Source organism: Giraffa tippelskirchi, chromosome 6, assembly GCF_054371585.1.
Source record: "Giraffa tippelskirchi isolate mGirTip1 chromosome 6, T2T-mGirTip1v1.2.pri, whole genome shotgun sequence".
Taxonomy (NCBI): domain Eukaryota; kingdom Metazoa; phylum Chordata; class Mammalia; order Artiodactyla; family Giraffidae; genus Giraffa; species Giraffa tippelskirchi.
Genome location: NC_137280.1, coordinates 150251246 through 150272839, shown reverse-complemented (window position 1 = coordinate 150272839; position 21594 = coordinate 150251246). Strand labels below are relative to the sequence as shown.

Here is a 21594-nt window from a genome sequence, read left to right as displayed (position 1 = left end):
ATATTCAACTTGTCAGAGTCTCAGTGATCTCTCTAAGAGGAAAGAATTGTTCTTCCCAGTTTTACAAGTCAGAAATCACAGATATGGGGGAAAGAGCTACCTGATGAAGTTCATATGAAAAGCAAGGAGAACATGAGCAAAAATAATGCAGTTATTGTTGGCACATGTAGAACTGCAAAGAGCCACTCCAGGATTGTCTGAGGGAGTTTGAGCTGGGACATCTGTCACCACAATGGTAGCCAGGTTGAGTTTGATAAATCTCAGTTTCATATGCTCAGTTTAAGAGAAGGCCCTTCCCAACTGGAAGAGAATCATTCTTCAAATGTAGTTGATAGGAATTTCCAGAAGTCCAAAGAGTCTTCTGGGTAATAAAGGATAGGAAAAAAGTTATATCTTTGGTGACATATTCCTGAAATTCTGATAATGGAGCACAAAAGTAGCTGTGAGCCCTCCAGAACTGTTTCAAAGTTTTTATTTCCTGTATTGACCGAAATCTGACCTGTAGGTATGGCTAATCTTAAACAAGACTTTCAACATCCTATAATATTTACATATGCTTTGATAGTCTGACTCAAGTTATTTACAATAGGGTTTTTGAATTCGAACCTGGGTTTGGCTCTTACATTTAGCACTTACTGTGTGACATACACAAACCACTGGCAAGCATGCTTCATGAGGATGGGGCTTTTTAACCTGATTTTTTAATAAAACTATGGCACTGAAAAAATTAAAATCAAATCCAAATGAACATTTAAAAGAACTTCAAAGCCTTTGTCTCCTTTGCCTTAGTTTTTACATCTTTAAAATAGGAATGATTGTACTCTCTCTCATAGATTAAATGAAATAAAGCACGCACAACACTTTGTGTATTGCACAGGAATAGAAAACATTCAATAATATTAGTTGAGAAATCACTGAGAATATAATGCCTTTTAGCATAATATTGATAATGATAAAGATAACTGTAATTATCTATAAATATTTCGACAATAGAAAGATGATCTCTCAGGCTACTTAACAATCATTATCTTGAGTATACAAATCATATATAGGCTTCAAACTTCAAACTAAGCACCACATTTCTAGTGATAGAAATTATATCCAGATCTTTAATTCACCTATTTCAGCATCTTTACTTTGAAAACACCTCCCCTCTTATTTTGAACTCAGTCTAGGAAAGAATAAAATCACCATGGTGACAGCTGCCCTCTCTTTAGAGCACATTCAAATTTATGTTGAGCTTTTCTTGAAGGCTGCTGTATCTTGCCTTTGAATTGTCTCTTGGAGTCACTCCTAGGTCAGGGGAATTTCTTTATCACTTAAGGTGGCCTTCAAGGATACAAAAGAGCAATCTGGAATTCATGATCTGGGATTGATAAATTTGAAAATAAATAATTCTATCATATTTGAATCAGGTGAATAATTTATGATGGCCCTCATGTTAAAGAAGTTGTGACTAAGAGCCTAGTACAACAAAAATATATGTATAATGTCTGTTTTTCCCCCAGAATGTCTGATCAAGACATTCACTAAGTATTACTTTACTCAGAAAGCTCTCATTCATAAAGTATAATATCAGCTTGAACTCTGATACTGACATGATACAGTAAACAAATTTGGGCCTTTTTGTTTTATATTAAACAAAGATGCCTTGAATTATACTGTGAAAAAAACTGCTCTTTCAATGCTTGTCCAGCTTAGCCAGCAGAGATAAGCTGAAAAACAATACACAGGTAAGGCCGGGTGGTGAACAGGTTTAGGGAGTACAGAAGTTATGAGTCTGGAGTGTCCCATGGAGCATTGTGGGAATCAAATGGGATAATGTATGTATGTTTAGTCCTTAGCAGAGTCAATCCATGATATTATGTGATCTCCATATGTTAGCTATTATTAAGTTCCAGAATTTATTATTATTGTTGTTGTTGTTATTGAACTTCAACAGTTGGTCTGAAATATATCTACATTTTGGGAAAATTCTCAATCTGTTTCATATACATAAAAAACTAAAATGGCTCTCTAAAGCAATCTCACAATTCAGAGCTTATGGGTAATTAGAGGTAAGATCCTGGATATCGTATAGATATGTCTTCAAAATATTAGTCAGTACAGGCAGAGGGGGTTTGTTTGACAAAACAGTTGGAACTCATTGTTTTGCAATAAATTTAGGAAAACATGATATGGCATCTCTAATTACAAAATATCTGTAACCTTTATTCCTGTACCCCCACCAAAAAATCACTACCATTTCCTATATATGAGTGAGAAAGCACACCAAAAGCAGAATTATCCTACAAATGGCTAATTTCACATATACTCATTTAAAACAATGACCTTTAATATTCAGCTGAGGTAAGGAGGAATCTTTAGGGGGTAGACTAGGCAACTTTTCTGAAAGCAGTGCTCTCGACACCCTCAACTTGCACACACAAATACACACATACACAGAATATAGTAGAGAATTGTTTGTCTCATGAATCATCCTGCTTCACATCCTGTTAAAATAGTGATGTCATTGTGTGGAAGCATCATCTTTTTGCTTTCCATTGTCCTACCAACGGGTTTTTCCACCCCAATGCTAGCAATCTATGAAGACTCCTGACAAATACAAGTGAATTAGTCATATTCTATTGTATAAATTTACTACATTTTCTTTATCCATTCCTCTGTTGATGGATGTTTATTGTAAACAGTGCTGCTCTGAACATTCGAGTACATGTATCTTTTTGAATTATGGTTTTCTCAGGGTGTATACAGAGGCGTGGGATTACCGGGTCATACAGTAGAAACCAGCACAACATTGTAAAGCAACTATACTTCAATAAAAAATTAATTAAAAAAAAAAAAAAAAGTCCTGAATGGGTCCTTTAAGGAAACTGAGTGGTTAGTGACATTTCTTTTCTGAAACCCCTATATTCATATCCTTATCTCAGGAGGGACATCTGCATGCACTTTGGGGCTCTTGAATCAATTTAACATCACAATCTGTGGTACCTGAAAGGAGTGGGTCTCCAAAACACTTCTACAGTGAGACTGGTGACCTCACTAACGCTCACATATCTACTACATTTCAATTAACTCACTTATTCTCTCTATGCCAATCCCATCGAAGTTTTTAGATGTACTCACACAAATGTAAAACGAACTCAGTAAAGGACACTCAGTAGACAGAATTCACTCATTCATTCAGAAACTTATTTAGTGAGTACCAAGAATGTCCCAAGCAATTGGTTAAGCTTTCAAGATTTAGTAATAAGGAAGCCAGAAGTTAGTTTCCTAAGGTGAAAAGCCTGGATCATATTGGTTACTCCAAAATGGCTTCCTGAATGTAAACTACAAAAGAAGTGGCTACTAATAGCCCTGGCCTGAGTGCTGTGGTTTAGAATGGAATTTCACCAATAATTGCCTATAGACCAGCGCTGCCTCCCTGACCCACAGTTTATCACTTCATGGTGAAATGAGAAAAAGGAAAGCTTCCTCAACCTTATATTCCACAAATTCTCTCCATAAACCTTCTGTTCTGGTCATAGTGGTACCACTGTGGAGTTTGCTCACTCCATTTTTGTTGGTTTGTTTTTTGCCAGCTTCCTTTTTTAATTTTTGAAATGTATTGATTTGGCTGTGCTGGGTCTCAGTTGCAGCATGGGACCTTCAGTTGTGGCATATGGGCTCTAGTTCCCTGACCAAGGATCAAACTCAGGCCCCCTGCGTTGGGAACATGGAGTCTTCGCCACTGGACCACCGAGGAACTCCCTCGCCAGCTTCTTATACTGCCATATTTCCCACCATATTTCCATCACTGCCTTCCCAATGACTACCCTCTCACACCATAGGCATTATTTCTTACCATTTTTACTTACTTTGAATAAGTACTTAGGATTTTTCTGTTTTTTAAATACACATTTTAAAAGTTAATAATAATAGACTAAACATAAAGCCAGAATTATTTCCTATGAATAGGAGGTAGCTGTAAAAATAAATTTAATTTTTAAAGCACTCCTAATTTCAAACTAGATACAGTTAGCTACGAAAACTCTGAATATGAGCCTGTCATCTTTTTTCCTAAAATAGGGAAAAGAAAAAGTTTAAGGGAATTGTTAAAATCATAGGAGATATAAACTGAAATGCTCTTCCTGAAGTAATGGATATATCAGAGCAATCTGAAATGGGAATAACTTCCTCATTGTTCTGTTTCCCTGTTTCACTGTCTTAGTAATCATTTAAATGTCCCGTACCACCAGTAATACTCATTTTGTTTTTTGGTATTAATAATAATGTTATAATAACAACAAAATAATTATGCTGTTGCTACTAATAATGATAGTAATAATAATAACAATAATTAAAATAAAAAACAACAAAAAATAAAAGTTGTTCCTACCAGCCCAGCTCTGCTTTAAACACTTCTACACAGAATATCTAACTGACTCTTCCTAATAGCCCATGAGGGAAACACTTTTACACATGGAAACCTGCAGCCCTAAAGAGTTAAGTAACATGCTCAAGCTCATAGACTTGTCAAGTTGAAGGGTAGTTACTGATCAAACTTCAGCTCTAAGTCAGACAGACCTTGTGTTTGCCCTCATCATTGACTTGGCAACCCTGGGCGAGCCACTTTGATGTCACTCTCCAGAAGAACCTGAAACTTTCAGTTCAGTTGCTCAGTCATGTCCGCCTCTTTGCGACCCCATGGACTGCAGAGGTGACAATTAAACTATATTTTTCTACTATTACTTAGATTGGAATTCACCTTCTTAGTTTCTGCTGACATGACTTTTCTCATTTCATGTAATTCTTTTCCTTTAAGTTGTTGTGTGTGTGTGTGTGTGTGTGTGTGTGTGTGTGTGTGTTTTAATGTAGGCCCTTTTTAAAGTCTTTATTGTATTTGTTACAATATTGCTTCTGCTTTATGTTTTGGTTTTTGGTTACAAGTCACCTGGATCTTAGCTCCCCAACCAACGATCAAACCCGTACCCTCTGCACTAGAAGGTGAGGTCTTATCTACTGGATTACCAGAAAAGTCCTTTTAATTGAAAAAATGAAGTCACTAAATGTTTTGTGTGTGTATCTTAATAGAGTATAATATGTTAAATGTGGTAAAAAGAAGTTTGTCTTTTTTTTTGCTTTCTAAAATGTTCAGTTACATCAGAAGTATATGTTAGTGCTTCAAAAGAATGAAAGAAGTGATATGAAATTCAGAGGAAAGAGTTATCATCATGGGCAGACACGTAAGGAAAGCACCAGAGAGTGGATGGCACAGAATGAGCCGTGAATAATGCCTGGGGTTTTGATAAGCACACTGCAGCATAACAATAAGGGCTGCTTATTGAGGGTCTATTACATACCAACTACAGTGCTAGACTTTCACTACAGCCACTTCAAAACATTTACCACAACCTTATCCAGGAGTTGATATCATCTCATTTTACAAATGAAGAACCTGAGACTTAGATATTAAACCTTAGATATTAACCTTCTCAAGGTTAAATAGTTGACATGTGACAGGAGAAGGGTTCAAATACCACCCTCTTCTTCCTCTTTCTCCTCTTTTTTATTGACTTCTTATGGCTGCTTTTGTATTATGAGCTTTCAGGCTTTATTTAAGCAATTCCTTTTCCACACAAGGTTCAGAACTGGGGGAGCTGGACTGAGTCTGACTTAAAAACCAGACTGGGTCTGGCTGAAGTCAGACTGGTCCAGGGTGAGGCTTCTGGTGAATAAAATTTTGTTTTCTTTGAACTTTTTATTTTGTATTGGGATTGGGGGAGAATGGATATATGTGTATGCATGACTGAGTCCCTTCCTGTTCACCTGAAACTATCACAACACTGTTAATTGACTATACCTCAATAAAATTTTGTTTTAAGGCTGAACAAGCAGGTTAATTTACCAAAGATAATCTTGAAAGACAGTGACTACAACAGCGAACTTTCAACCATTTTTGCTAAGCTTATCTACTTATGAGGCACCCAAGAGGAAAAGGGGTCTTGGGAAGACATCACTAAAAGGGTAGCGAGAAAATTATTATTCCTTCCTCTATAGTTTCTGATGACCAGGATAAGACCTACTGGGATACCACACTCATTCTAGAACATAGATGGGCTCCTGGGGAAGCTGACAAGAAGAAGCTGGCAAAGGGTGAGAATTCTTTCCAAAGTCGGCTCTCCCAGACCTTTATCTTTGGTGTCTGGTCAAGAGAGGAAGGTAAAATTTCATGTAGTTCCTTCCTTTCCAAGATCAGGTTATCAGGAAAAAACAGAAAACAAACAATAGCAACAAAAAAACACATTGATTACTGATCTGTCTCTTCCCAGGATACCTATTGGTTTTTGTTTGCTTCATTTTGTGTCCAGAGAACTTGACTTGGCAGTGGGCACTCTGGGAGCCCCCCAGATATGGCCAGACAGAAATGTGGGCTGTACTCTGTCTGTGGCTAGAGTTCTACTGAATGTTGCCAGCTGTCAGGGGAATTATCTGAGGTTCTCTTCCTAGTAGCTCTCTCCTAGAGTAACTCTGGCTCTTGGCATCTTTTTTGGGGACTCCTCTTGTATGTTCATGTGTGTGCACATGCTCAGTCGTGTCTGACTTCTGTGATTCCATGGACTATATAGCGTGCAAGGCTTCTCTGTCCATGGGATTTCCCAGGCAAGAGTACTGGAGTAGGTTGCCATTTCCTTCTCAGGGCATCTTCTTGGCCCAAGGGTTGAACCTGCATCTCTGTGTCTCCTGCATTGACAGCAGGGTTCTTTACCACTAGAGTCACCCAGGGGATTGGGCAGTACTGCCAGGCATATTTACTATTTGTCCTGGCTGAAACCTGACAAGATATTTAGAAGGATTTTTTTTTTTTGTAAGTGGCCTTATGGTCAGAAGTTGGCCAAATTGGAAGTTGATATATTGTAAGTTGATTGGAAGTTGATATGGAAGAGCCATACAGGAACTTTCCTTTCAGGCCTTCTTCCCAAAGCTAAAATGAAACAATGTATCCACAGGGAAAGAAAAGCATTCTAACACTATTGTGGAAGAATTTGCTCAAACATTCCAAAGACACCTAGTTCTAAATCTAGAACATAGGAATCTTCTGATATTCATCTTAGTTGAGGATCTTCTTCCTGATATAAAGCAAACTGAGGATAATGTAGTTGGATGGCTAGGTCAGTTTCGGGATACCATCCAGGTTACAATCCAACTCTATGAGAAATTAAAAACAGTTTTATTTGTATTTGTCTTATAAATCTACTCTTATTAGAACAGAAATGTGACTATAGAAAAGATTCAAAGCCCACTTATCCTTTTTACCAATCCCCAACCCCCTCCCCCCGTCCCATTCATCTGGAAGGTTTACAGATATTGTTAAAAATCTGGATTTAGGAAACAAAATCCCTTTTCTGAGAAACTTAAAAACCTTTCTCTGTGCCTCTGAGATGTAAATGTTCCACCTGGTCTTCTCTAGGAACCCAGAACCATCTCTTGAAATGCAAACTTCAGGAAGGTAATTCTTATCAGAAAAAAAAAAAAAAAAAAGAAAAGGAAGAAGCTATTTGGAAATTGTTGTTGTTGTTTAATCACCCAGTCATGTCTTCTGACTCTTTGTGACCCCACAGACTGTATGTATCATATCAGACCTCCCTGTCCCTCACCATCTCCCAAAGCTTGCCCAAGTTCATGTCCATTGCATCAGTGATGCCATACAGCCATCTTATCCTTTGATGCCCTCTTCTCCTTCTGCTCTCATTCTTTCCCAGCATCAGGGAGTTTTCCAATGAGAAAATTCTTAAAAAGTCTTTCCCATAAATATTAGTAAAAGCCATAGCCACCTGAGTAGATAACTTACTCTACATGCCACAAACATAATTTGGATTCAATTGTTCTTTTATAAGCTAGTAAGTTTTGCATTAGTTTAATTATCTCATGGCTAAAATTTTAAAACAAAAGCTGTAAGATCTGTGAGTTTGTAAGTTTATATGCATCCACATATGTATGTTATGGGCTTCCCAGGTGGTGCTAGTGGTAAAGAAACCACCTGCCAGTGCAGAAGACAGAAGAGATGACAATTCTACCCCTGGGTTGGAAAGATCCCTTGGAGGAGGTCATGGCAACCCACTCAAGTATTCTTGCCTGGAGAATCCCATGGAGAGAAGAGCCTGGCAGGCTACAGCCCATAGGGTCACAAACAGTCAGAAATGACTGAAGCGACTTAGCATATGTATGTTATAGATCTGTGATATTTTTCTACCTTCAGATGATATTGCCAAATTTAATTTGTAAATATTTCTATTTAATGTCTCAAAGACATACAATTGTTTATAAAATCAAGTATACTCTGAGAAATACAATAGACTAACTAAAATGTTTTTCAAGTTTACATGATCTAGGATAATTGTCAGTAAATGAAAGCTAGTTTAAGTTTGTTGGTTTGATTGAAACAGGGATGTTTTTAGTGTTATCAACGTTAAACATACTACTTTTACTTACCTTGATTTACTAACATTCAAATAAGCTCATGTTATTTCTGTTATAGAATTTATTAGCAGAAAGATAAGATGATGGTCGCTGTTTAATACCTCATGAAATTTTCATGAGTAATCCGAACATAATTGCTAAGAATAAGTAAATTAAGTGGATGTAAGTAAGATAAAAGTTTATAAATGAACTTTCAACAATAATTATGCTTTATGGCATGTCAACTTATAAAAGTTTCCAAAATATTTTTGGTTACTTGAAACCTTAATGCTATATAGATCTTCCTGTCTCAAGATGGGGCAATGTTCCAATAAACCCATTGAAAGTTGAAAATATAAATTGAAAATGCATTTAATACCCCTAACCTTACAAACAATATAGTTTAGCTTAGCCTATCTTAAATGCATTCAGAACACTTGCCTATAATTGGGTCAAATCATCTAACACAAAGCTTATTTTATAATAAAGAGTTGAATATCTCATGTAATTTATTGAATAGCACACTGAAAGTGAAAAACAAACAGTTGTGTGGGTACAAAATGGTTTAAGTGTATTGGCTGTTGACTCTCACGACCGCATGGCTGACTGGGGACTGGGGGCTATGGTTCACTGCTACTGCTCAGCAACATGAGAAAGTATAGTACCACATATTGCTAGCCTGAACAAAAGATCAAAATTCAAAATTCAACATATGGTTTCTTCTGAAAGTGAATCTCTTTTGCACGGTCATAAAGCTGAAAAATCTTAAACCACTGTAAGTCAAGAACTGTCTGTTCTAAGAGAAGGCAAATGATGACTATTCATTGAATATCTAGATCATTTCCAAATAAAACAAAATACTGAAACATTAATTATTGAACATAGGGTCATCCCCTTTTGGCTTCTTTTTATAGAGAAAGTAAAGAAATTTGCCACTCGAAAATCAAGACTCCTGGCACAGAGCAGTGAAAACCATGGATCACCTGAAGTCCATGTTCCCAGCTAAAATGGAACAAGGCAACTGCCTTGTGGTGTCAGTGCTCAAAAGGTCTTTTCCATTGTCTCCTTAGTGACACATGTTTCCATTTTTGTGCATTTTGTTGGTGATTCTGCTATTTTAAATGACTCCTAAGCATTGCAGTATAGAGTTGTCTAGTGATTTTAAGTGCAAAAAGTCTGTGAAGTGCCTTGTAGAGAAAATACAGGCACTAGATAAGCTTTGTTCAGGGCAGAGTTATGGTGCTGTCGTCTGTGAGTTCACTGTTAACAACCAACGATATATATTAAATACGAAGTCTTTAAGCAGAAGCACACATAAAACAAGGTTACATATTGATCTGTTCATTGGTTGATAAAAATGTTGCAACCACAGGATTGCACTTACTTAATACTTTATTCCCCCTACGAGCAGTGGTTTAGCATTTACTAATTCAGTGTTTTAGGCAACTTTATAGAACATGACTACCACAAATAAGGAGAATCAAAAGTATTTATTTATTTTCCCTCTGCTCTTGATACTTAATTCTTTGTATGACTATGATCCTATATTCGTACATTCTTTATTAAGATGCCTACTTTTGTTACCTATTTTCTATGGACCTGGGTATGATACACATGAACAAAACACACACACACACACACACACACACACACACACACACACAAATAACCATTTAAAGACCTTAACTATAATCTTTTGACTTATTTACAACTTATATTGTATATGATGGTATTTAATTTATATTAAACTAAACTTTTAACAACATATAGTTATGTTTTAGTTTTTCAGGTAAATTGGATTCATTTATTTTCCTTTATTTCTTCAACATCTATTAAAATGCTTGGTTTTACCCAAATCCTGTTCTATTTTTTTATTGTTTTGCATAGTTCCAATGATATAATAAACATCTATAGAATACTTTTCTTCTTTTTAAAACTGTTTTGTAATAGAAAGCAAAGTCATTCAAGGGTATTTCATCTCAGTGTACTAAATGAGTTACTTAAAAGTTTAAATAGCATTTAAAAATTTTCTTGGTTCATGTTACAAACACCTCTTTGATACATATGATATATTCACAGAGTAATAACTGAAATCTGCATCCAGTGACAGTTGGCAAAAATGCTAAGTACACTAGTCCCATTTCAGCAATAAAAATTAAGTGACAAGAGCAGGAATTTAAACAAAATAATCCATAATTTAGAAAGTTATACAATTAATTAACTATATAATAGCTTATCAGATCATATTATTTACAGTAAAACATACAGTTTTCTCTAGAATAATCTCATATTCTGGTCAAAAAATGTTCAATCAGTGGATTGGTGTCTGGAGTAATGGATTAGACCCCAAAACTTGGTTCCCTTGAGCAAAATATTTAACCTCTTGGGACCTCAGATTTTAGGGTTAATTAAGATTTTGTTTTCATGTTCAATAAAATAATTTATGTTAAAGAGAAAACATTTTTAAATGTGGTACATGTTATGCATTTAATAACTCCCTTTCTACTCTTTATCTATTCATAATTACTATATTAAAACACCATAAACATCATATATTAGTTCTGGTTATATAAGTTCTATGTTATTCTTAAATTTTCAAGAAAATATTTTGTGAAATATGTAATATTGCATGACTGTATGTGAGAGAACGTGAAATATTTAAAGAAAACCTGTTGTAAATCTCACAATGTTAAGAAGCAACTCAAGCATGTAATGTAGGGGGGGGAAAGTCTCAAAATGGACTCATCTTAAAGGTTAGATGTTGAGTATTAAAGGGTGTTTTCCTGCTGGCAAGAAAGGAAAAAGAAAAGGGAAAAAAAGAGCTCAGTGTAATATTTTCAAAATGGTGCTAATAATTTCAGTTCTTATATAGAAGTATATCTGAAACTAGAGAGAAAAATGTGCTAATCTTATTTTTGAAAGAGATTTGGTCACTTATATATTCAGTACATACTGATTATTATGAACTATTTAAATGGGAAAGAAAGTGAAAAATGTCACCTCCCTTCTACTGATGGGGAATTAAATCCACACGTCACCCACTGCAGGATGTGTAGCTGAAAACACAGCCTTCATGTAGGTCTGTTGATTTTCCCAACATTTCTACCTAAAGTAGCTTTTTGTTCCAATAACATCAGAAATCGAGCAACATTGGTTCTTTTTAGCCCTTATCTAAGGCAATCTCTCAAAATATCAGTTTTTTTCCTATAATTTTAAAGTTGCTTCCTCTTCCACTTTCTTTTGATGACAAAATCACATCTTGCATTTCATCCTAGTCTGGCTGAAAGGAGATACGACTATCCTAGAACTATGAGAACCTCCATTTAAATCCCATGTTTTTAATGAATCCACCATGGAGTAAAAACCATGTTATACACTACCAGTGAAGCAAAAGGAGCCACACGGAAACCTTGAAGGTAGATCCCTGGCCAGAAAAGCTGTATATTTTATACTGCTTCTTACGAGCAAAAAGAGTAGTATTTAAAACTTCAGGCTTAAGCCAAAGAAAAAAAATATTGGTGGTCTAGGAGGAAAATGAATGCCTGGGGAAACACCAGCTTGTATTTATAAAGCTGCCTGTTGCCTGGGAAAGCTACTCTCATCCATTCTATTAGGGCTACAAATGACACTGAATCAACAGCAGAGGGCAGAGCCTTGTCGAGTCCTTTTCCAAGTAGGTAGGTATTAGGACTTCTTGAGAACAGGTTTAACAGAATATAAAATATGATGCTAGAGAGTTACCATGAAGAGCTTTTTCTCAAAGTTAATATTAATAGTAGTTTTACGAAAACCAAGTCTGGCCTCTTTGAGGGGCTTACTATTCAGTCAAAGTTCAAGACATTTTTGGTTTCAGTAGTCAATTATCAAAGTACTACCCTAACTAAATAATGGCAAAATCAAATGAGAACACTGAGAAAAATGTAATGGTTTTTCAGGCCAGCACACTAGGAAGACCACTGAGATTTGGAGACTTGCTTTCATTATCAAGGGAGTTCCTAAGACCATGCAGGCATTTCTCTTTCTTCCCCCGTTTATAGGCTACTTCTCATTATCCTCTGCCTGTTTCCCTGAACACGATGTACCAAAGATCCATTTTCTCCAGAAATCTTAATTAAAAGATTAGATGATAAGGTTGGGAGGGTAAGCAAGAGAGAAACAGGGTACAACTGTTGGCTTTAGCAAGGTTAGGAAAATTCTCTAAGAATCCTAAACACAGGCTTCATCCTCCTAGGTCCTGTCCCACCAAATTTACTGCCTCTAACTCTGCAGTGTTCTCATCTGTTACTTGCTCTAGGAGAGGGTAGATGGGCTACCATAGGATATACCAGAGTCTTAGGTCTGTGTCACCATAAGCCCTCCTATTTCTTCCAAAACTGACAACTCTGCATTTATAATGGATTTCTATCACTTGGTGATTTTTCCTTAAGAACAGAAACAAAGATGGACCCAAGCTTCCAAGACAGAAAATGGAATCAGGAGATGATTCTGGGGTAGGATGGTACCTGATCTGTGGGGAAGCAACCATGAAGTCAGAGTTATGTTCTAACAAAATCAAGTTTCCTTGTACAACCCAGTTTGGATCTGACCTCCAAATATACTAGAAACAAGGACGCTCCAGAGAAGCTTAAGGGGTGCTGAAATTTATTAAACTGGATGCCTTTCTAAGAATCAAAGCACAATAAAATCCAAAAAGAAACCCTTAATACTCTAACAGAAGATTCTCCCCATCAGACTACACACCCAAGAAAACATATGAGGATGGTGAGAAAACATGGAAAACCTGCAGTAGCATAAAGGTCTATTTCAAGCCAGCTGCTTGGACTTGAGTTTCTTTGCCAGCAAAATGGAGTTAGAACTGCTGATGACACTCATTTACCCCTGACTATGTCGTTCAACTACCAGGGTAAGTACCTTATTGTATCATCTACTTTAATTGTTACTACAGCCTCATGAGATTTCCATTTAGGTGTTTTATATTATCTGCTCCATAAGTATGTTCTAAACTGACTGTTTGAACTAAGGCTGTCTGATGGCTATATTTCAAATGACTCCTTCAAGAGGACATACCCATCATTACCCTATCTTACTCCCATACCCACTCCCTTAGCCACATAAGACCTATTCTTTACTCACTGCCTCATTTTCACTGAAAAATTTGTACAAGCAATAAAGAAAAAAAAAAGGATTTAATCCAGATACCTCTTACATTTATCCATCGGATCATTTATGAATCTCCACTGGACCTCCTCTCACACCTTGTTCTTAAACACAAAGTTTCTATACATACTCAGATCACTGAAATTAATCTGCAAACTGATGCTTTAGCTAAGTCAGATGCCCCATCCCCAAATTAGAATTGCACAATGTATTGATTGTTCCCAGAGAACCCTTTAATTGTCCCACACAAAAGTGAGCTATCTTGGTATAAGGATTTAACCTGTAAAAATATAAAAGCAAGACTGAAAAGAGCAAAATATTACAGAAAAAATGCATGTAGGAAAGCCTGAGGAAGACATTTGATATATGATGCTAGATGCTGTAGAAATATATTGAGAATGCCAGTTCAGGGACAATAAAAGCAGAAGAAAGACTTTCTAGCTCCCTTTTCTCTTTCTGCCTGCACGGATTAACAATATTAAACAGTTCGGATAAAGGAGGCCAAGTTTTTCCATCCAAAAGGTTTTTATACATGAGAATGTGATGCTATGTGGGCCAGCTAATCACAACCAGTACCTTTTATTTCCAAGTGTACATAGCGAATACCAAAAATGTGATGGCCAAATTATTCTTAGAGGTCAGGGAATGAGAACTTGAGAGCTGGGGAAACGTCCATTCAGGTAGAAAGAAACAGATGCATGACTGAAGAATGGTAAAGTCATTCTCTTGGGTTGGGAGGGAGAGAGAATTGCAGATTTCAGAGAGAGAAAATGACAGTACAAATTACTTTTGTCCATAAGGGAAAAAGAGAAAAAAAAAAAAAAAAGCCAGCTTTCTTACACAGAGCTGGAAAAGCCCTATTTTGTGCTCTATATGAAAGCACTTTGGTCAACAATGCAAACACAACTTGAGCAGAGCAAAACACAAAATTGTAGCTATGATTCCACTCACCAAAAGGATGGATCTTCAATATGCAATTCAGTAAGCTCTACAGGAGTGCTCCACAGCAAAGCCAAGTGACGAAGCAAGCCCCAGAATGCTTAGGCAATAAACAGCTGGATGTAACTGCTAAAAAAAAAAGAAAAGAAAGAAAGAAAACAAGTAAGATTTAAATGAGCACATAAAACAAAAAAAGAATAAAAATGTAAATAAACACCATATATCTTCAAAATGTAGGCAAGTTGGAATCAGGAGCTAAATGTGTTTAATTGCACACCTTACCCTTTCAAATATTTTTCAACAGAGGAATATAAAATATGGTATAAAACATACTAGTTAGTTCACGTATTTTGACTATGGCACACCATTCTCATTAAAATACAATAGCATACCGATTTGTTATCCTTCAAATGTGATGCTGCTTAAAATATAAACACTGAAATGCACAGTATTAGAATGGGAGAACAGTTTAAATGCATCTTTCTAGGAATATACAGTTTTTAAGGCTGCTCTTCACATTTACAAATGATTTGTTTCATCTTAAAATGTACCATTTGTTCATCCATACAATTTAAGCATTATTTTGCCAGCTTTTGCAATCAAATACTTGCTAGTTGGCACCACAGGCAAACAGGAGACGGGAAGTCCCCTGACTCCAACACAACTTGCTTTGGACAAATAAGCTAAGCTTTCCTCACCAAAAAATTAAGGCACAACAGCACTTATTTCACAGAAATGTTGTGAAGATTAAAGATAAAAATCTACCAAAGCACTTAGTTCAGTGCCTTTCACACAGTGTCACTACCACGCTTGTCATCTGTGATCGTTGTTACAGTTGTTACCACCACACCGAGGCCACGGGTTCAAAATCATCAAGGGAGATTTTGTGCTCATTACCTAACAATTAGGAAATCTTTTTAAAAATTCATACACATACCCCTGCCCCCTTAAAAAAAAAAAGTCCACAAATAAACTGAATTCGCAGAAGACATTCCTTCTACATTTAGGTTCCCTTCTCTCCTGGCAGTGGAACTGGGGCCGTGGCGGAGGTGCAGGGAGATTCCTTAAGTTTGCAAAGGGATTTCACAAATAACCCAAACATGAAAAGAGACCCATAAACAGAGAGAAGCAACAGTTGAAAACCAATGGTTTTAACTTCCCAGCTCTGTTTTAGTCATTCTCATTCCAGATCTCTACATGTCAAAAGGAGCACCCTGCCACCACCACCGCCACCAACCAGCATCTCCCAGGCAGCCTAGAGAGCAGGAGAGGGGCCGGTCTGGCTGAGCCCATCTCCAGTGCTCCGATGTAGCCACAGTTGGGTACCACACTCCTGATCACCCTCCTCCCAAGGGCAAGTGGTGTTTTCATACTGATGGCTCTATCTTTTCTAACCACTCTGAAAAGCTTTCTGACCCTCCAAAAAGGCTCCTGGTTGTATGGAATAAATAATGGGTGTTAGCTTCCTGATCTTCCAGACAGGAAGAGGGCTTGCCACAGAGAAGGGGAGGGTATAAAATTTAAATCACGACTGACATGTTTGCATCTGGTCCCCTCACTTCACGGGAAGTAGATGGGGAAACAGTGGAAACAGTGTCAGACTTTATTTTGGGGGGCTCCAAAATCACTGCTGATGGTGATTGCAGCCATGAAATTAAAAGACACTTACTCCTTGGAAGGAAGGTTATGGCCAACCTAGACAGCATATTTAAAAGCAGAGACATTACTTTGCCAACAAAGGTCCGTCTAGTCAAGGCTATGGTTTTTCCAGTGGTCATGTATGGATGTGAGAGTTGGACTGTGAAGAAAGCTGAGCACCGCAGAATTGATGCTTTTGAACTGTGGTGTTGGAGAAGACTCTTGAGAGCCCCTTGGACTGCAAGGAGACCCAACCAGTCCATCCTAAAGGAGATCAGTCCTGGGTGTTCATTGGAAGGACTGATGTTGAAGCTGAAACTCTAGTACTTTGGCCACCTCATGCGAAGAATTGACTCATTGGAAAAGATCCTGATGCTGGGAAGGATTGGGGGCAGGAGGAGAAGGGGACGACAGAGGATGAGATGGTTGGATGGCATCACTGACTCGATGGACATGAGTTTGGGTAAACTCCGGGAATTGGTGATGGACAGGGAGGCCTGGCGTGCTGCGATTCATGGGGTTGCAAAGAGTCGGACACAACTGAGCAACTGAACTGAACTGAACTGAACTGACATGTTTGTACTGTCTATCGCTAACAAGTACAAGCTCATACAAGGTTCCTTAGACCCTCTGAGCTTCAATCTACTTATCTGTAAAGTGGGAGCAGGATCAAAATTCCTATGACTCAAGATTGAGAAATAGGGAAACCAAATGTTTCTGGAACACAGTAGGCATACAACACACACTCATCACAGTTTCTGCTTTTCTTGCTCTGCTGTTTTATCTTGGTACATTGATCATCTGATTATAAGGAAATTACAGAAGTAGAATTGTCTGATCAAGACTATGTGTCTTTAGACAAATTGACAGGACCAGACAGAATGATAAGACCTTGTGTTAATTTGCTTCAATTTTTTTCAGTTTTATTTTTTTTTCAGGTTTTCAACCTGGTAATCAGAGCCCAGCAAAGCAATATGGTTCTTTGATTTCCTCCTTAGAATCTCTGCAGCCTTTATTGTCTTTATATCGCACAACTTTAGCACTTAATTATATCCTACCTTGTAATAATTAGGTGTCCTTATAATCAAGTCTGTTTACTCATTTGTGCAGTTCTGATCCTTTAATCTCTCTTGAATATTAGTTTTTAATGCTAATAAGAGCCACAATTTAACAATTGTATTACTAAATAAAATTGCAAGAATATTTTGAAGATTCACTAATGGGTGGACCCTAAAAATTAATTTTATAATCAGGAATAGTACCAAACCATAAAAGTAAGCCTCAACAGTAGAAATACATGGAGCTTGTCCATCTTCCCATAGACTAGCGGTACAGCCTTGGGCTTGTCACTGACCTCCATCTTTGGACCTGCAGATAACCCTGTACTTGAGTCAAATATTTGTTTCAGCTAGATCACAAACTTATTTCAAAAATAACTATAAGACAGCTGTTAATTTTAGGCAAGAGATATGTTACTTGTTTTGTTACTTCAGATCATGTTAATTATAAATTGTAAAGCCTATCGCCTGAATGTAAAATAAAAACAAGCATGGTCAGTGTACATAGTACATTTGATACAGCACAATGATTAGTAAATCATGAGGCTCTACAGTTAAACTGTTTGTGTTTAGCATATGACAAAAACACAACAGCCATGGATTCCAAGACAAATTTAGAAGGCCTATGTCCCTTAGACTCCTTCTGGGTAAAAGAGGGATAATAGCAATATCTAACTAACAGGGTTTTTATAAAGATTAAAAAGATAATTCACTTATTAACTATACAGAGTAAATTCTAGCTATTATTTTTTTATTAGTGAAGTTGAATTATATAAAATACTGGTTTCTGAAGTATCAAATTTACCCCATATTTTATTATATGCATCATAAATATATTTTTCAAATGGATAAATGGAAATGACTACTTGATCAGTATATTTCACTTAGCAAATATTTAGAAATAAATATTGTCTTTAAGTATGGCAATATATTTACCAAATGTTGTTATTTATTAGATTTCCATCTACATTGCTATGTTAGGTACTATACCTATAATTTGAAATCAAACATTTATTAATTAAATTATAATACAACTGACCCAAACCAAATTTTATATTTTTTTCTAAAATATAAATTTCTATTAGATTTTATATATGGGAATTTATGCAACTACAATGAAATCATATACAAATTTACTTTTGAATATTCTTTTATAGTATAATTGTAAAAAAGAAGGCACAGTAAAATAAAAACAAAGACATTAAAAGTCATTCTAAAGCATAACAGAGAGTGATAATAGCTGCTTACATGTTAGTGAGCACCCTTCCAGACTTCTCTCTATAAATAAATACACACGGAATATAAAAAAAAAAGTGTGCATAAATAGAACCATGCCATCCATCTAGTTATTATAACAAATGCTTTTCTCTAATAGAAATGCATTTTCTAGGTAACTGATGGGTCCACTGTTGATTCAATCAAAATATTTTAACTTTTCATTTAATGTATATAGGAAATTTGAGACATCTAACACTCTTTTTAAAAGTATTATAAAATGAGCAACTTAAATTAATTAAATATTGTTGACAATTGGGGAGTAATTTAGGAATGTCTCAATTTGCATCTTTCAGATAGACTTTTCTGCCACTAAGCATATCAGAAAAATTAAACAAATAACAGACTACCTATTTTACACAAATGCTATAAAATGAAATGATACAGACAAACCTATAAAAAGTCAGACAATAGGAGTAAACTTGCAAGAAGTTGTTATCTTCATTCAAACTACCAGTTCCCTTAATGGAAATTAAGTTTATAGGCTTAAAAGAAATATGAGCAATTTTCCCTTGAGATATGAAGAGAATGATATTACAGCGTGAGGAATGGAAGATTAGTAAATGCAAATTAATTGACTTCTTTCTAATGAATAAAAACAAAGATTTCATAGACATAAAACTATGAGCATATGAATTTCCTTCCACATGGCAGAAGAAAATGAAATGATGTGTTCAAATGAATGAAATCCAGAATATTCAAGCCATTTGCATTTTACAAGTCATGTAAATATTTAGAAACTGTAGCCTTATTCAAAAATTGAATATTCTAATCCAAATAGAAGATCTCTCTATTACTCAATAAGGAAATTTGATAATGAGGAATTTAGACCTGCAATGAAATAATTTTATAAGGTAGTAAATTATTAATTGATCTGGATATACTAGAACCAGTCAATCAGTACCATTCACTCAATCATTTGAAAAATACATAATAGATTATGTATCAGATATTACATCAAGCTCTAGATCTATGCTGTCCAACAGAATAGCCACCAGCCACTTATGGCTACTTATTGGCTATTAAACACTTAAAATGTGGTTATTCTGCAATGACATGTAATATAAGTGGAAAACACATGTGATTTCACAGATTTAGTAAAAAAAAGTAAACTAACTCAATAAATTTTTATATTGGTTACACATTTAAAAGCTAACATTGGATATTTTGAGTTAAATAAAATATACTAATATAATTAATTTCACCAGCTTCTTTTAACTACTTTTACTGTGCCTATTGGAACACTAAAGATAACATATGGGGTTTGCATTATATTTCTATTGGACAGTCCTTCCCTAGATGACAGTAGTTAACAAGGAAATTTGGTCTTTGTATTCACATGTGCACAGTTATTGTCGGGCACTAAGGCTGTTTAAGGACCTGTGTCAGACACAGAGGAAAAGGTGCACTAAAGTGTGAGATACAAGTCACCCCCTGAAATCCTGCCATTTAGTCATATGCATCAGAGGGACACATCAAAAGTCACATAAACAGCAAAGCTATTAAATGTGAATAACCTAAAACATAACACTGCTTTGTGTAAAGAAGTCTCTAATACAGTCATAATGCATCTTGCTTCTCTTATCATGAGGGGGTTGTTAGGCCACTCTGTGGTGCTGGGGGTGGGTGAGATCATATTTTATTTGCTTTTAATGACAAATTTGTACAGTGGAGTAAGAGAGAGGCCTCATCACAAATGCTGTTTGAAATTCATTGATATCCCCAAGCTAGCTAAGTTGGATCTGAAGAGGAGAGAGCCCAAGAAAACATTTCAAAACATCTGGAGATCCCTGAAGCCTCCCTAGGGACCTTAAAGTTGTGGCAAACAGGTTACAGAATTATCAAGTATATGTTAGAGGTTAATTAACAATGCACAGTCGCTGGTGGCTCTGACCAATATCACACATAATAACAACATGGTAAGCTGAGAATAATATCTATTTTTTTAATAATGTGCTTTATTCCCTCCCAAACCACTTCTGACCAAAAAAAGTCTTTTATCCCCATGTGGAATCTTTGAAATGTTCATGCTTTAGAACAACATTTCAATTAATTTAAATCATATTCTCTCCCACATAGAGGTTTCCACAATAACCTGTGGAATATTGGCATAATTTTACTCAGAATATGTGCTTTCTATTGTATTGGGTTTGGTGCATATATGTTGGTTTGTGCATAGAGATACACCAATCAAATCACAACCAAAACAAAATCGTATTTTCAACTCTCAAATGCAGAATCTGTGATCCAAAGCTTCTGCTCAAAGCCTTCAATAAAAGGCAAAAAAAATCAACAGAAGTTTGAAAAGATACCCGTGTAATACCAATTCATTAAGCAATTTTGAAAGGGTCAGATTTTAGTTTGCTTAAGGGTTTTTTTTGATAGATACATTACTGGAGTTTTATAAAATATTCACTCTCTCCCTGCTCATTTTTTGAATGAATAAATATGAGGCGAATTTTATACAGAAATCACTCCAACTTGAACTAATAATTGTGTATTGCAGCCTAGAATAATGTTTGTTTCAGAGGGATATATATAAAAGGAACAGCAAAAGAAAAACATTAAATCAGGCACTAATTATAATTAATTCATAGATAGTTGAGGTACATTTGCTTTTGCTAAAGTATATAAAATAGCATTCTTATGGAGGCCCAGAATACAATCAAAAGAGGCCTTGATCATATATTAGAATGTTTTTATTTTCTGAATAGCTTTAGGATGCAATATATTGTGTTTAAAGACAAACTTGTTCAAGAAGAAACCTGTAGGTCCCTGTGAATCCCTTGATGACAATTTCCTTTACATGAAGAAATGTACATGGACCCTTCATAGAAATTTTTAAATCTTTAAGAAAAAATAAAAACTTGACAGAAGACATTGCTTAGAGTTGATTTACACTGCAACTTTCTGAAGCATTAGATTTCCACTGAAACATAAAAATAGATATATAAAATTATCCTCATTTATTTTTAAATAAGGATAGATGGACAACTAACCCATGAAATAAGAATGCTTTTGAAATCACAAAAAGAGTTTGACCTTCACGAATGGTAGCCATCTCTTTTTAACTGATGTCCCAGATCAA

General features: G+C 35.8%; 1 protein-coding gene across 1 annotated transcript in view; it reads right to left on the bottom strand.

The window, feature by feature from the left end:
• TENM2 (teneurin transmembrane protein 2) overlaps window positions 1–21594 on the bottom strand; it is a 1754865-nt gene that overhangs the window by 1245730 nt on the left and 487541 nt on the right. The window contains exon 5 of the mRNA XM_081504400.1: window positions 14548–14664. The gene's annotated coding sequence lies outside the window, so the exon portion shown is untranslated. The remainder of the gene's footprint in view (window positions 1–14547; window positions 14665–21594) is intronic.